The 15,615-nt window shown below is 39.0% G+C and overlaps 1 protein-coding gene across 11 annotated transcripts in view; it reads right to left on the bottom strand.

Moving 5' to 3' along the window:
• CFAP91 (cilia and flagella associated protein 91) overlaps positions 1–15,615 on the bottom strand; it is a 113,091-nt gene that overhangs the window by 50,892 nt on the left and 46,584 nt on the right. The gene's annotated exons all lie outside the window — the stretch shown is intronic.

Here is a 15,615-nt window from a genome sequence, read left to right as displayed (position 1 = left end):
ATGGAACAACAGACTGGTTCCAAATAGGAAAAGGAGTATGTCAAGGCTGTATATTGTCACCCTGTTTATTTAACTTATATGCAGAGTACATCATGAGAAATGCTGGACTGGAAGAAACACAAGCTGGAATCAAGATTGCCGGGAGAAATATCAATAACCTCAGATATGCAGATGACACCACCCTCATGGCAGAAAGTGAAGAGGAACTCAGAAGCCTCTTGATGAAAGCGAAAGTGGAGAGTGAAAAAGTTGTGTTAAAGCTCAACATTCAGAAAACGAAGATCATGGCATCCAGTCTCATCACTTCATGGGAAATAGATAGGGAAACAGTGGAAACAGTGTCAGACTTTATTTTTCTGGGCTCCAAAATCACTGCAGATGGTGACTGCAGACATGAAATTAAAAGACGCTTACGCCTTGGAAGGAAAGTTATGACCAACCTAGATAGCATATTCAAAAGCAGAGACATTACTTTGCCAACAAAGGTTCGTCTAGTCAAGGCTATGGTTTTTCCAGTGGACATGTATGGATGTGAGAGTTGGACTGTGAAGAAGGCTGAGCACTGAAGAATTGATGCTTTTGAACTGTGGTGTTGGAGAAGACTCTTGAGAGTCCCTTGGACTGCAAGGAGATCCAACCAGTCCATTCTGAAGGAGATCAGCCCTGGGATTTCTTTGGAAGGAATGATGCTAAAGCTGAAACTCCAGTACTTTGGCCACCTCATGCGAAGAGTTGACTAATTGGAAAAGACTTTGATGCTGGGAGGGATTGGGGGCAAGAGGAGAAGGGGATGACAGAGGATGAGATGGCTGGATGGCATCACTGACTCGATGGATGTGAGTCTGAGTTAACTCCGGGAGTTGGTGATGGACAGAAAGGCCTGGTGTGCTGCGATTCATGGGGTCGCAAAGAGTCAGACATGACTGAGCAACTGATCTGATCTGATCTGATCTGATTGTTATGGGGGAAATGAGGGATATTAATTGGCAATTGTTTTCAAGTGAAGACAGCTTGACTTTGGGCTTGAAGCCAAGCACATCAAGATTTTTAAATCTGGTTCCTTGTGAAAGAATGTGTTTCTATTTCAATATACATTATATATATATATATATATATATATATATATTTTACTTTTGATCATCAAAAATCCTGACAGAATTATACATGACATCAGGTTTTGTTCATTGGTTCCATTTTCAGACATGGGGGATGTTTTTAGCTTAAAAGTATCAAAAAATGTGATCTCTGTGATTTTAAATTTTAAAACCACACTTTAATTACTTTTTCATCATTTAATAATTTTTATACTATTTTCCCACAAAAACATAAATAAGTGACAAAACAAACACTAAGTCAAGAGTTAAGATTTATAAAAAATATGCTAATTATGAGTAAAATTTGGAGCCACAACCAATTACCATGGCTGTAATAGAGGCTCTGAGTTTCTAGAAAATAAATCTGATGGCAAATATATATATAACAGCTCTATGATAACCAAAACTACTGAATCAACAGGAAGCAGCAGTCGTTTAACAGTAGAGTTGACCCTTGAATGACATAGGTTTGAACTGCATGGATCCACTTATATACAGATTTTTTTCAATAAATATATTGGAAAAATTTTTGGAGATTTTTGGCAATTTGAAAAAACTTCCATATGAACCACACAGCCTAGAAATATAGAAAAAGTCAGGTATGTCATGAATGCATAAAATACATGTAGCTATTAGTCTGTGTTACCACTTTGTTGTTCAGTCGCTAAATCGTGTCTGACTTTGCAACCCCATGGACTGCATCACACCAGGTTTCCCTGTCTTTCACCATCTCCTAGAGTTTGCTCAAACTCTTGTCCATTGAGTCATTGTTGCCATCCAACCATCTTATCCTCTGTCACCCCCTTCTCCTCCTGCCCTCAATCTTTCCCAAGACTACACACAAATCCATTATAAAAAGTTAAAATTTATTGAACTTATGCACATAATGCCATTCAAAGTCAAGAGAAATGTAAACAAAGATGCAGTATTAAATGATAACTGCACAAAACTGTAGGACATACTATACTACTATAATAAATTCATAACTACCTCCTGTTGCTTTTGCTGTGAACTTAAGTGTTGTGACAAACCTAGAGACATTAAAAAGCAGAGATGTTACTTTGCCTTCAAAGGTACATATAGTCACAGCTATGGCTTTTCCAGTAGTCAAGAATGGATGTGAGAGTCAGACCATAAAGAAGGCTGAGTGCTGAAGAATTGATGCTTTTGAATTGTGGTGCTGGAGAAGACACTCCAAGAGTCCCTTGAACAGCAAGGAGATCAAGCCAGTCAATCCTAAAGGAAATCAACCCTGTATATTCACTGGAAGGACTGAGACTGAGGCTAAAGCTCCAATACTTTGGTCACCTGATGTGAAGAGCTGACTCATTGGAAAAGACCCTGATGTTGGGAAAGATTGAAGGCAGAGGAGAAGGGGCCAACAAAGGACAAGATGGTTGGATGGCATCACCAATTCAATGGACATGAGTTTGAGCAAGCTCCAGGAGATGGTGAAGGACAGGGAAACTGGGTGTTCTACAGTCTGTCGAGTTGCAAAGAGTCGGACACGACTGAGTGGCTGAACAACAACAAGCATTGTGAATGTCCACTTAAAATGTAAGGTGATGCCAAGCATCTGAAGGAGCAATTCGTCTCTGCAATAAACTGCATGTCATGGTAACAAGTGATCTCTAGCAGTTCTTGTATATTTTTCACTGTGTTTAGTGCAATACCATAAACCTTGAGTAAAAACATGGGACTCATATGAAGTGCCACTAGTGATGCTGGGTTTGCTCCCAAGGAGGAGAGAAAAGTCATGATATTACAAGAAAAAGGTGAAGTGCTTTATATGCACGATAAACGGAGGTTTGCAGCCGCAGTTCCCCACCATCTCAGGATAAATGAATCTAGTGTAAGGACCACTGTGAAAAAAGAAAAGGAAATTCAATAAGCCATGGTTACAAGCAGATGTGAAAACCTTGCACCATTTGCAAAACACCTTCTTATCTCATGTTGAAAATGAAGCTTTCATGTGGATGCAGGATTGCTATAAGAAAGGCATACCTGGACTTCCCTGGTGGTTCAGTGGGTTAAGAATCTGCCTGCCAGTGCAGGGGACATAGGTTCAATCCCTGGTCCAAGGAGATTCCACCTGCCATGGAACAACTAAGCCCACGTGCTGCAACTACTGACACCCGCATGCTCTAGAGCCCGTGCTCCGCAACAAGAGAAGCCACTGCAATGCGAAGCCTGCACACTTCAACCGGAGAGTAGCCCCACTGGCTACACCTAGAGAAATGCAGAAACAAAGACCCAGCGCAGTCAAAAGTAAAGGATAGAGCATAATTTGATGAGTTTTGGGTGAAAAAAAGAAAGACACACCTATAGACTCTAATATGATTCAAAGAGCTTACCAGATGCCACTAGTGGTAAAGAACATGCCTGCCAATGCAAGAGATGTGGGTTCAATCCCTGGGTTGGGAAATCCCTTAGAGTAGGAAATGGCAACCCACTCCAGTATTCTTGCCTGGGAAATTCCTGGACAGAGGAGTATGGTAGGATATACTCCATGGGTAGCACAGAGTTAGACACGATTGAGCATGCATGCACATACACATGATTAAAAAAAAAAACTGAAGTCATTATATGAGAACTTTAAGAAAAGGAAGGTGAGGATTAAAGCTGGAGAATTTAATGCCAGCAAAGGATGGTTTGATAATTTTCTAAAGAGGTTTGGCTTAAACCAAGATAACAGAAGTAGCTTCTGCTGACCAAAAGGCAGAAGATATGTTCCCAGACACCATTAAGAAAATCATTGAGGGGAAAGAATATCTTCCTGAACAGGTTTTTAATGCTGATGAGAGTACCCTACTCTGGGGGGAAATGCCACAAAGGATACTTTTTAGTAAGGAGGAGAAGTAAGCACCAGGATTCAAGGCAGGAGAGGAAATGCTAACTCTGTTTTGTGCAAATGCAGTTAGGTTATGATCAGAACTGCCTGATCTACAAAGCTGCTAAGACCCCAGCCTTGAAGGGAAAATGACAATCACCAGCTGCCAATCTTCTGGCTGTAAAAGAAAGCAAGGTTTCTGGATTGGTTCTATTAATTGTGTTATTCCTAAAGTCAGGAAGTACCTTGCCAAAAAGGAACTGCCTCTTAAAGTTCTTTAGATATTGTACAATGTCCCTGTTGATGTTCATTGTTTTTCAGTCACTAAGTCATGTCCAACTCTCTGCAACCCCATGGACTACAGACACCAGGCATCCCTGTCCTTCACCATATCCCAGAGTTTGCTCAAATTTATGTCCATTGAGTCAGTGATGCCCTTCAACCGTCTCATCCTCTGTTATCCCCTTCTCCTTTGCCTTCAATCTTTCCCAGTATCAGGGTCTTTTCTAATGAGTCAGTTCTTCACATCAGGTGGACAAAGTATTAGAGCTTCAGCCTCAGCATCATTCCTTCCAAAGTATATTCAGGGTTGATTTCCTTTAGAATCAACTGGTTTGATCTCCTTGCAACCCAAGGGACTCTCAAGAGACTCCTCCAGCATCACAGTTCAAAAGCACCAATTCTTTGGCACTCAGCTTTCTCTATAGTTCAACTCTCACATCTATACATGACCACTGGAAAAACCATACTTTGACTCAACAGACCTTTGTCAGCAAAGTGATGTCTCTGCTTTTTAATACGCTGTCTTGGATTGTCATAGCTTTTCTTCCAAGGAGCAAGCATCTTTTAATTTCATGGCTGCAGTCACCATCGGCAGTGATTTTGGAGCTCAAGAAAATAGTCTGTACTGTTTTCATTTTTACCCCATCTATTTGCCATGAAGTGATGGGACCAGAAGCCATAATCTTAATATTTTGAATGTTGATTTTTAAGTCAGTATTTGCACTCTCCTCTTTCACCTTCATCACCTTCATCTTTTTCTTTCATCAAGAGGCTCTTTAGTTCCTCTTCGCTTTGTGCCATTAGGGTTGTGTCATTTTCATATCTGAGGTTGTTGATATTTCTCCCAGCAATCTTGATTCCAGCTTGAGCTCCATCCAGCCCAGCATTTCACATGATATACTCTCCATATAAGTTAAATAAGCAGGGTGACAATGTACAGCCTTGACGTACTCCTTTCTCAATTTGGAACCAGTCTGTTGTTCCATGTCCAGTTCTAACTGTTACTGCTTGACCTGCATACAGATTTCTCAGTAAGGCAGGTCAGGTGGTCTGGTATTCTCATCTTTTGAAGAATTTTCCACAGCTTGTTGTGATCCACACAGTCAAAGGCTTTGGCATAGTCAATAAAGCAGAAGTAGATGTTTTTCTGGAATTCTCTTGCTTTTTCTATGATCCAGTGGATGTTGGCAATTTGATCTCTGGTTTCTCTGCCTTTTCTAAATCCAGCAGCTTGTACATCTGGAAGGTCTTGGTTCATATACTGTTGAAGCCTAGCTTGAAGGAGTGTGAGCATTACTTTGCTAGCATGTGAAATGAGCACAGCTGGATGGTAGTTTGAACATTCTTTGACTCTACCCTTCTTTGGGGTTGGAATGAAAACTGACCTTGTTTAGTCCTGTGGCCACTGGTAAGTTTTCCAAATTTGGTGGTATATTGATACAGCGCTTTAACAGCATCATCTTTTAAGATTTGAAATAGCTCAGCTGGAATTCAATCACCTCCATTAGCCTTGTTTGCAGTAACACTCCCTAATAAGGTCCACTTGACTTCACACTCCAGGATGTCTGGCTCTAGGTCTGTGACCACATCACTGTGGTTATCTGGGTCATTAAGACCTTTTTTTGTACAGTTCTGTGTATTCCTGCCACCTCTTCTTAATGTCTTCAGTTTCTGTTTGGTCCTTACCATTTCTGTCCTTTATTGTGCCCATTGTTGTATGAAAGGTTCTCTTTGTATCTCTGGTTTTCTTGAAGGGATATCTAGTCTTTCCCATTCTATCATTTTCCTCCATATCTTTGCATTGTTCACTTAAGAAAGCTTTCTTACCTCTCCTTGCTATTCTCTGGAAATCTTCATTCAGATGGATATATCTTTTCCTTTCTATTTTGACTTTCTCATCTCTTCTTTTCTCAGCTATTTGTAATGCCTCCTCAGACAACCACTGTGCCTTCTTGCATTTCCTTTTCATGGGGATGGTTTTGGTCACTGCCTCACATACAGTGTTATAAACCTCCATCCATAAGTTCCTCAGGGACTCTATCAGATATAATTCCTTGAGTCTATTTGTTACTTCCACTATATAATCATTAGGGATTTGATTTAGGTCATACCTGGCCATTCAGAATCCCATGAGTTCAACAACAAAGGTGTCAAAGTGATCTACTTGCCCCTGAACACAATGGCTGTAATTTGGCCTCTAGATCAGCGGGCCATAAGGACCTTTAAGGCTTGTTACACATGGTACTTTATGGAAAGGATTATTTATTAAAGGATTATTAATGCAGACACCATGCAAGTCTGCCACTGAAGATGCCATCACTGTTACAGAAGAAGTTTTGAAAGTCAATAAGCCCCAAACAATAAATTCCTGCTGGAGAAAACTGTTCAGATTTTATGCATGACTTCACAGGATTTATGACAAAGCCATTCAAGGAAATCATGGAAGAGATTCTGGAGACAGCTAAAAAGGTGGTGGTGGGGGTGAAGGGTTTCAAGACATGGATCTGAGTGCCAAAGAATTGATGCTTTTGAACTGTGGTGCTGGAGAAAACTTTAGAGTCTCCTGGACAGCAGGTAGATCAAACAAGTCGGTCCTAAAGGAAATCAACCCTGAATATTCATTGGAAGGGCTGGTGCTGAAGCTGAAGCTCCAATACTTAGGCCATCTGATGTGAAGAGCTGATTTACTGGAAAAGACCCTGATGCTGGGAAAAAATAAGAGTAAGTGGAGAAGGAGGTGACTGAGGATGAGATGGTTGGATGGTATCACTGACTCAGTGGACATGAGTTTTAGCAAACTTGGGAAGATAGTGAAGGACAGGGGAGCCTCACATGCTGCAGTTCATGGGGGTCGCAGAGCTGGACACAACTTAGTGACTGAGCAACAACAATAGAAGGATACCACACCAGAGGAATGAACAGAAGATGACTTGATGGAGGTGACTGCTTCCAAATGAGTGCCATACAGTGAGAAAGAGACTGTAGAAGAACCCGTGACAGAAAACCACGATGGATGATCTGGGAAAACAATTTTGATTACTCAAGGCTGCATTTGACTTCACATAAGACATAGACCCTTCTATGTTCAGTTCTATGGCACTGAAACAAAAAGCAAATGATGAAAGAAGGTTTGGGACCATATAGAAACATTTTCAGAGAAATGAAAAACCAAAAAAAGTCAGACAGTAATTAAATGTATTTCTGTAAAGTTACACTGCGTGTGCCTACCTCTCTGGCCTCCCCTTCCACCTCCTCTATCTCTCCCATCTCTGCCTCCTCTGAGACAGCAAGACCAACCTCTCATCTTCCTCCTCCTCAGTCTATTCAACACGGAGACCACAAAGAAGAAGACCTTCATTGTTATCCACTTCCATCTAATGCATAGTAAATAATCATCATGCCATACAGTTAATAAATTTATCTGTTATGTACATGTGCAAGTGTCTCTGTGTAAAAATCTATTGACCACATTTTCATGTCATCATGATCACCTAAGTATCATATGGAGCATCGTGTCCAAGAGTTGTGTTAAATTCAGTGAAGTAAGACCAAACAAGGAAGCTGTGCTACAGAGTTCAATTGAAAAAACAGTTTCAAGAAAGAAGGAATCACCAGTCATATACTACAGAGAACTGACAGCTGTGTGGGAGCTAGCGATGTAGAGGGCACGGCTGGACAACAGCAGACTCAGTGGAGAGTGTTTTAAAGTCTAATTTGTCTGAAGAAAGAGATCAAGACGGTGGAGTAGGATGCAGAACTCACTTTCTCCACTGAGCATATCAAAAATATATTTAATTTTTCCAAAAACTGTTCTACAAATACACATGTGGAACAATTCTCAGTGAAAATTACCCGGAGACTCACAGACTCTTGCACAAACACAGCTGTAAGACCCATACAGAATTGGGCAGAAAGGAGAGAGAAGTGATTAAGGTGAGATTTCCCAGGGGATTCAGAAGAGGAGGAGGTTAACACAGGCAGAGATCTTCCCAAGAGAGTGAGCAGTTTGAGTCACATATTGGGCATCCCAGCCCAGGGGTCTGACACAGGGATGACAAGTCTCCTTGGCTGGTTAGAGAGCCAGTGGGAGTAACAGGAGGACTGTAGGAAGCCTGGACTCTGCTTGTAAAGAGCACATGCATGCTTGATTGCTCATAAAGCAGAACAAAGAGGGTGGGCTGAAAATTGCATGGGTGGCTGGTTGGTTTCCCATGAATGCCTCGGCATGCAGACCAGCCTGAGCCAAGAGAACGCTCCAGCCCTCTTGGGAACTTGGCTGTGAGATACAGAAGTGGTTCAGACATAAAACAGCATCTGAACAAGGTGGGGGGACAGCCATCTCTGGTTCTTAGAGAGGCAGAGCAGCAGGGATAGTCCAGATCTCTGGTCCTACTAGGACCACTATGGCCTGTGCCAAGGTTTGCACTCTAATCCATGCCAACTACCCCTGCCACCCTCCTTGCTCCAGCATTATTTTCATCTGGGGCAAGCGCGCCAGTGCTAGGAAGGGGGAGAGTGTACACTTGGAAGGAATGGAGCCAGCTTTGACCTGATCCTCAGGGCTTCTGCTACAACAACATGGTATAGGAACTCACCCTCAACAGGGCAGTATGGCCACCAAGCAGAGGGGAAACTGTCTTACAACTGGCGTCAGCCCTAGCACGTCCACCTCCAGCCCCACCTCCTACCAAGGTGATAGATGCCAGCATGCCCTGAGAAAACATCACTTGAGTTCATGTCAAACCCAACTCTCCCACCAAAGCCACTGGGTACAGACAGACTGTATAGGGATGCTTCCACATACGGACACCCCTTCAAGACCACAACAGGTAACTGTTTCATCTAAGTTCATAGAAACAGAAAGAAAACCAAAATGAGAAGACAGAGGAATGTGTCTTAATTGAAAGAGTAAGTCAAAACCCCTGAAAGAGACTTCCTTGGTGTTCCAGTGGCTAAGGCTCCATGTTCCCAACTCAGCAGCCCAAGTTTGATCCCTTGGTAGGGAATTAGATCCCACATGCTGCAACTAAGAATCAGTGTGCCATGACTAAAGATCCCACATAGTTCAACTAAGACCCAGCACAGCCAACTAAATAAATATAGACATTAAAAAAAACTGAAAAAACAACTAATTCAACAGAAATAAACAATTTATCAGATAAAGAATTTGAAGCATCAGTAATAAGTGTGCCAACTGAATTAGGAAAAAGGATAGATGAACATCATGAGAATTTTAACAAGGAACGAAAAAATATAAAAAAGGACTAGTCGGAACAAAGAAGAATACTTTACTGAAATAAAGAATAATAAAGAAGAATATAATAAATAAATAAATAAATAAAGAAGAATACATAACTGAAATAAAGAAAACACATTAGAAGGCATGAATAGGTTACTGTTGATAAAGAAGAGACATGAGTGATCTGGAAGACAGAATAACAGAAATCATCTAATCAGAATAGGAAACGGAAAACAAAAAAAATGAGAATAGTTTAATGGATCTATGGGACAACATCAAAAATATCAACATTTGTGTTATAAGGGTTCCAGAAGAAGAAAAGAGAGAGAAAAGGGTCAAAGTATATCTGTTAGAAGTATTACTGAAAACTTTCCAAACTTGAAGAAGGAAACGTATTCAGATACAGGAAGCACATGGTGTCCCAAACATGATGAACCCAAACAGACCCACACTAAGACATAATTAAGATGGTAATGGTTAAACTCAGGATTCTGAAAGGAGCAAGAGAAAAACAAAGAGTCATATACAAGGGAACCCCCATAAAGCGATCAGCTGATTTTTCAGCAGAAACTCTGCAAATCAGAAGGGAGGGCCATAATATATTCATAATGTGTCCAAGACTGAATCAGGAAGAAACAGATAATCTGAACAGTTAGATCATTATTAGTGACTTGAATTTGTAAAAACAAAAACAAAAAAAACCCCATCAAAACCAAATGAACAAAATAAAAACAATAAAATTCCCAGCAAACAAAAGTTCAGAATGAGATGGCTTTACAAGGGAATTCTACCAAAGTAACCTTCTCAAACTTTTCCAAAATAAAGATGAGGATGGAACACTTTCAAAATCATTCTGAGGCTACCATTATCCTGATATCAAAACCAGACAAAGATACTGAAAAAAAAGGGAAATTACAAGCCAATAAATTTAATGAGTATAGATACAAAAATCCTCAACAAAATATCACCAAACCCAATCAACAATAATAAAAAGGATCACACACCATGATCAAATGGGATTTGTTTGAGGGATGCAAAGATGGTTCAATATTCACCAATTAATATGATACATCACATTAACAAAAGGAAAGGCAAGAATCATATTATCATTTCAACAGACACAGAAAAAACATTTGACAAAATTCAACATCCATTCATGATAAAAGCTCTCAGTAATGTGGATACAGAGCAAACATATCTCAATATAATAAAAGTAATTTATCACAAACCCACAAGGAATAACATACTCTATGGTGAAAAACTGAAAGTTTTTTCTCCAAAATCAGAAACAAGGTAAGAATGCCAACTCTTGCCACTTCTATTTAATGTAGTATTGGAAGTTCTCATCACAGCAATCAGACAAGAAAAAAATCCATCCAAATTGGAAGAGAAGAAGTAAAACTGTCACTATTTGCAAATGATATGATACTATATACAGAAAACCTAAAGTTTCCACAAGAAACTATTAGAACCAATGAATTAATTCACTAAAGTTATAGGATACAAGAGTAATATATGGAAATCTGTTGCTTTTCTATATACTAATAATGAAATACCATAAAGAGAATTATAAAGAAATGGTCCCATTTGAAAACACATCGAAAAGAATAAAATACCCAAAGACTAAACTTACCACTGAGGACAAATACCTGTACTCTGAAACTATAAAACACTGATGAAGAAATCTAAAAATCATACAAAGAAATGGAAATATAACCTGTGTTCTTGGATTGGAAGAATTAATAGTTAAAATGTCCATACAAAGCTATCTGCATATTTAATGCAATCCCTATCAAAATATCCATGACATTTTCAACAGAACCAAAACAAATAACCCCAAAATTTTATATCACAAAAGACCCCAAATTACTAATGCAATATTAAGGAAAAAGAATAAATCTGGAGTTAACATGCTCCCTGGCTTCAGACTATACTACAAAGCTACAGTAATCAAGACAGTATGATACTGCCATAAAGAGACACACATAGATCAACAGAACAAAGAGCTCAGAAATAAACCCATGCATTTATTTTCAATTAATCTTTGACGAAAGACACAAGAATATACAATAGAGATATGACAGTCTCTTCAATAAGTGGTGCTGCAAAAACTGGACAGTAACATGTAAAAGGATAATGTTAGAGGACTTCCTTGGTGGTACAGTCGATAGGAATCTGCCTGCCAGTGTAAGGGACACAGGTTTGATCCCTGATCCAGGAAGATTCCACATGCTGCAGGCAACTAAGCCCGTACACCACTACTACTGAACTCATGCACTCTAGAGCCTGTGAGCCACAACTAATGAGCCCCTGTGTCACAATTACTGAAGGCTGTGTGCCTAGAGCTTGTGCTGTACAAGAGAAGCCACTGCAATGAGAAATCTGTGCACTGCAAAAAAGAGTAGCCCCTGTTTATTGCAACTGGCAAAAGCCCGTGCACAACAATGAAGATCCAGTCCAACCAAAACATTAATAAATAATTTTTTAAAAGGATAATACTAGAAACTTTGCTCACATCATATACAAAAATAAATGGATTAAAGACCTCCACGTAAGACTGGAGACCATAAAATTCCTAGTAAAGAACATAAGCAGAATACTCTTCGACATAAATTTTAGCAATGTCTTTTATGGATCTGTCTCCTAAGCCAAGGGCTTCCCAGGTGGCTCAATGGTAAAGAATCCACCTGCCAGTGCAGGAGACACGGGTTCAATCCTTGGGTTGGGAAGATCCCCTGGAGAAGGAAATGGCAACCCACTCTAATATTCTTGTCTGGGAAATCTCATGGACAGAGGAATCTGGTGGACTACAGTCCACGGATTCACAAAAGAGTTGGACATGACATAGTAACTAAACAACAGTAACAACTCTTAAGGCAAAAGAAATAAAAGCGAAAATAAAAAAATAGGACCTAATTAAACTTGAGCTTTTGCACAGCAAAGGAAACCATCAACAAAATGAAAAGACAACCTACTGAATCCCTGTGTATACCTGAAACTAACAATGTAAATCAACTGTACTTTAATAAGAAAAAAGACTGTCTTGGAGTGGATAGCCTATCTTAACATAGACACAAGGTGAGTGATATTTAATATGAAATTAATATAAGTTTTATTACTGTTTTATAACTTTGCTTTCAAAGAATTACATTACCGTGCTGCTAAGTCGCTTCAGTCGTGTCCGACTCTGTGAGACCCCACAGACGGCAGCCCACCAGGCTCCCCCGTCCCTGGGATTCTCCAGGCAAGAACACTGGAGTGGGTTGCTATTTCCTTCTCCAAAACATTACCATACTGAATGCTTTTCTCTCTCATAAATTGAGAAACTGCGTATCATCCTATTACCACAGGTAAGTGGGAGAACAATCCTTAAGTATGCTAAAAATAAATGAATTGTATACTTTATAAGGTTAAGTTTATGGTACATGAATTATATCTCAATAAAAAGTAAAGGAGAAGTAAAGACTTACAGATAAAATTGAGGGAGTTCACTTCCAGTAGACCTGCCCTGTAATAAATGCTGAAATAAGTTCTTCAGGAAGGAGATAAAGACCACAGGTCAGAAACTTGGATCTATTTAAGAAAGGAAGAGTGAGGTTTCCCTGGCGGCCCACTGGTAAAGAAGCCTCCTGCCAATGCAGGAGACAAGGGTTCGATCCCTGGTCTGGGAAGATTCCACATGCCACGGAATGAGCCCCTGTGCTGCCACTATCGAGCCTGTGCTCCACAGCAAGAGAAGTCACCACAACCAGAAGCCCACACACTGCAACTGGAGAGTATTCCCCGTTCTCCGCCACTGGGGAAAGCTGAGCACACCAACAAAGACCCAGTGCAACCAAAAATAAATAAATAAAATAAAAAATAAATAAATAATTCTTTTTTTAAAAAAGGAAGAGTGGAAGAGGTGGAATAAATAAAGGTAAAATAAAATATTTTTAATTGCTATAAAGGATAACTGCTAAAACTGTAACAGTAAAAATGTATTGGGTGATTATAGCATAGGAATCAGTGAAATAAATGACAGCAACGTCACAGGGATGGTACAGAGGAATTAGAATAATTATTAGAATAATAATAATTATTATTATATAATATATAAATTCTAATTATAATAATAATTGGAATAATCTGCTATACAGTAACTGCATGACATTATTTGAAGGTGGACTTAGATTATTTTATATGTAAAATCATTATACTAGTTCACAAAGCAAGCCTCACTAAATTTCAAAGAATAGGTGTCATACAGGCTAGGATCTCTGACCACAGAGCAATTGAGAAATTAATTAGAAAATTAGTTACAATTCCTGCAGGTTTGGAAATTTTAAAACACATTGTTAAATGCTCACAGGTTCAAAAATCATAATGAATGTTTAAAAAAAGATATTAACAATAATGCCAAACTATATATCAAAACTAATGGAATGTACCAAAATCAGTGTTTTGAAGGAAATGGTTAGCTTTAAATATTAAACGAAACTGATGAGTACCTGAAAATTAATGAGCTACATTTCTATTGTAAGTTAAGAAAAGAACCACAAAACAGAACCAAAGAAAGTATAAAGAAAGATAAAATAAATATGAGCGGGAACTAACGAAACCGAAAAAATATACACAACAGAGAAAATCAACAAAATCAGAAGTTCAATGTTTGAAAAAAAATACCAAGAAAATAAACAACCCTTCAGTAAAGTTGATTAAGGAAAAAGAGTTAAAGGACAAATAACTTGATGAATGAAAAGAATGGGCATGATTATAGATAAACACTAAAAAAGATTTTAAAGTAATACTATCAACAACCATACGAAAAAATGCTGAAAGGTTAGATGAAACAGAATTTGTAAAGAAAATACAATTTACCAATATGACACACAAAGTTCTACAAGTTGTAAGAAAACTGAAGGAGTGTTTAAGAATTTTCCCATGAAGAAAACATCTCAGAAAATTTTATACGAATAGGTACCAAACTGAAGAAATAGATCATCTTAAACTTATTTAAACTCTTCCCAAAGGAGGAAAGAAGGAATACTCTCCAGTCCATTTCAGAAGATGTATATAACTCTAAGACCAGTGTCACATATAGTCATATAGTTTTTCTTTCTGAGTAAGAAAAAGCCATTTCCCTCATGAATATACAAAAAAAATTCTGAACAAAATATCAGTATATCAAATCCAACAATGTAATAAAAATAATACACTCTGACCATGTTATGTTCATACTAAGTGGAAGTTACCCGGTCATGTCCAACTCTTTGCAACCCCATGGACTATACAGTCCAGGCAATTCTCCAAGCCAGAATACTGGAGTGGACAGTCTTTCCCTTCTCCAGGGGATCTTTCCAACCCAGGGATCAAACCCAGGTCTCCCGCATCGTAGGTGGATTCTTTACCAGCTAAGCCACCAGGGAAGCCCAAATATGGCTAAGTATGTGAAGTACTAAGGGAAGTACTTCAGGGAAGTACTAAGTATGTGAGGATAAATTAACATTTATAAAAAGCTATAAATGTTCCTTATTAGAATAGTAATTTTTTAAAAGAAAAACTATATAATTATCTCAATAGATGCAGATAAAACATTTGATAAAATTCAACATAAGCACATTATTAAAAGCTTCAGTAGGTTAGGAATAGATGGGAACTTCCATACTCTAATAAGAATATCTATAAAACAATCTTATAGAAGGTGAGAAAATGATGAACATAGAATTCAGAATCAGTAAAGAGACTGCAGGATGAGGTAGGAAAGAACCACATAGATATACTATTTTAAATGTCCTAATTCTTGTATCGTCAAGGACCTAATTTTAATCTTCAGTGTGAGTTCCCTGGAAAGTCAAAGTGTTAGTTGCTCAGTAGTGTCCGACCCTTTGCGACCCCACAGACTATAGCCTGCCAGGCTCCTCTATCCATGGAATTCTCCAGGGAAGAATACTGTTCATTTCCTTCTCCCAGGGATCTTTCCAGTTGAGGGAGTGAACCCACGTCTCCTGCACTGCAGGTAAATTCTTCACTGTCTGAGCCACCAGAGAAGCCCTGGATTCTTATGCTATTACTAACTGAACAAACAAACATGCTTGGACCAGTGATGAGGGTATGTCATAAATCAGTCTCAAAGTGTGGTCCCTGAAGCATCAGCATCCCCTGGAAACTTGCAAAACATGCCAATATTC

The sequence above is a fragment of the Bos indicus genome, chromosome 1 (genome assembly GCF_029378745.1).
Source record: "Bos indicus isolate NIAB-ARS_2022 breed Sahiwal x Tharparkar chromosome 1, NIAB-ARS_B.indTharparkar_mat_pri_1.0, whole genome shotgun sequence".
Classification (NCBI taxonomy): Eukaryota; Metazoa; Chordata; class Mammalia; order Artiodactyla; family Bovidae; genus Bos; species Bos indicus.
This window is presented reverse-complemented; position numbering and strand designations above follow the sequence as displayed.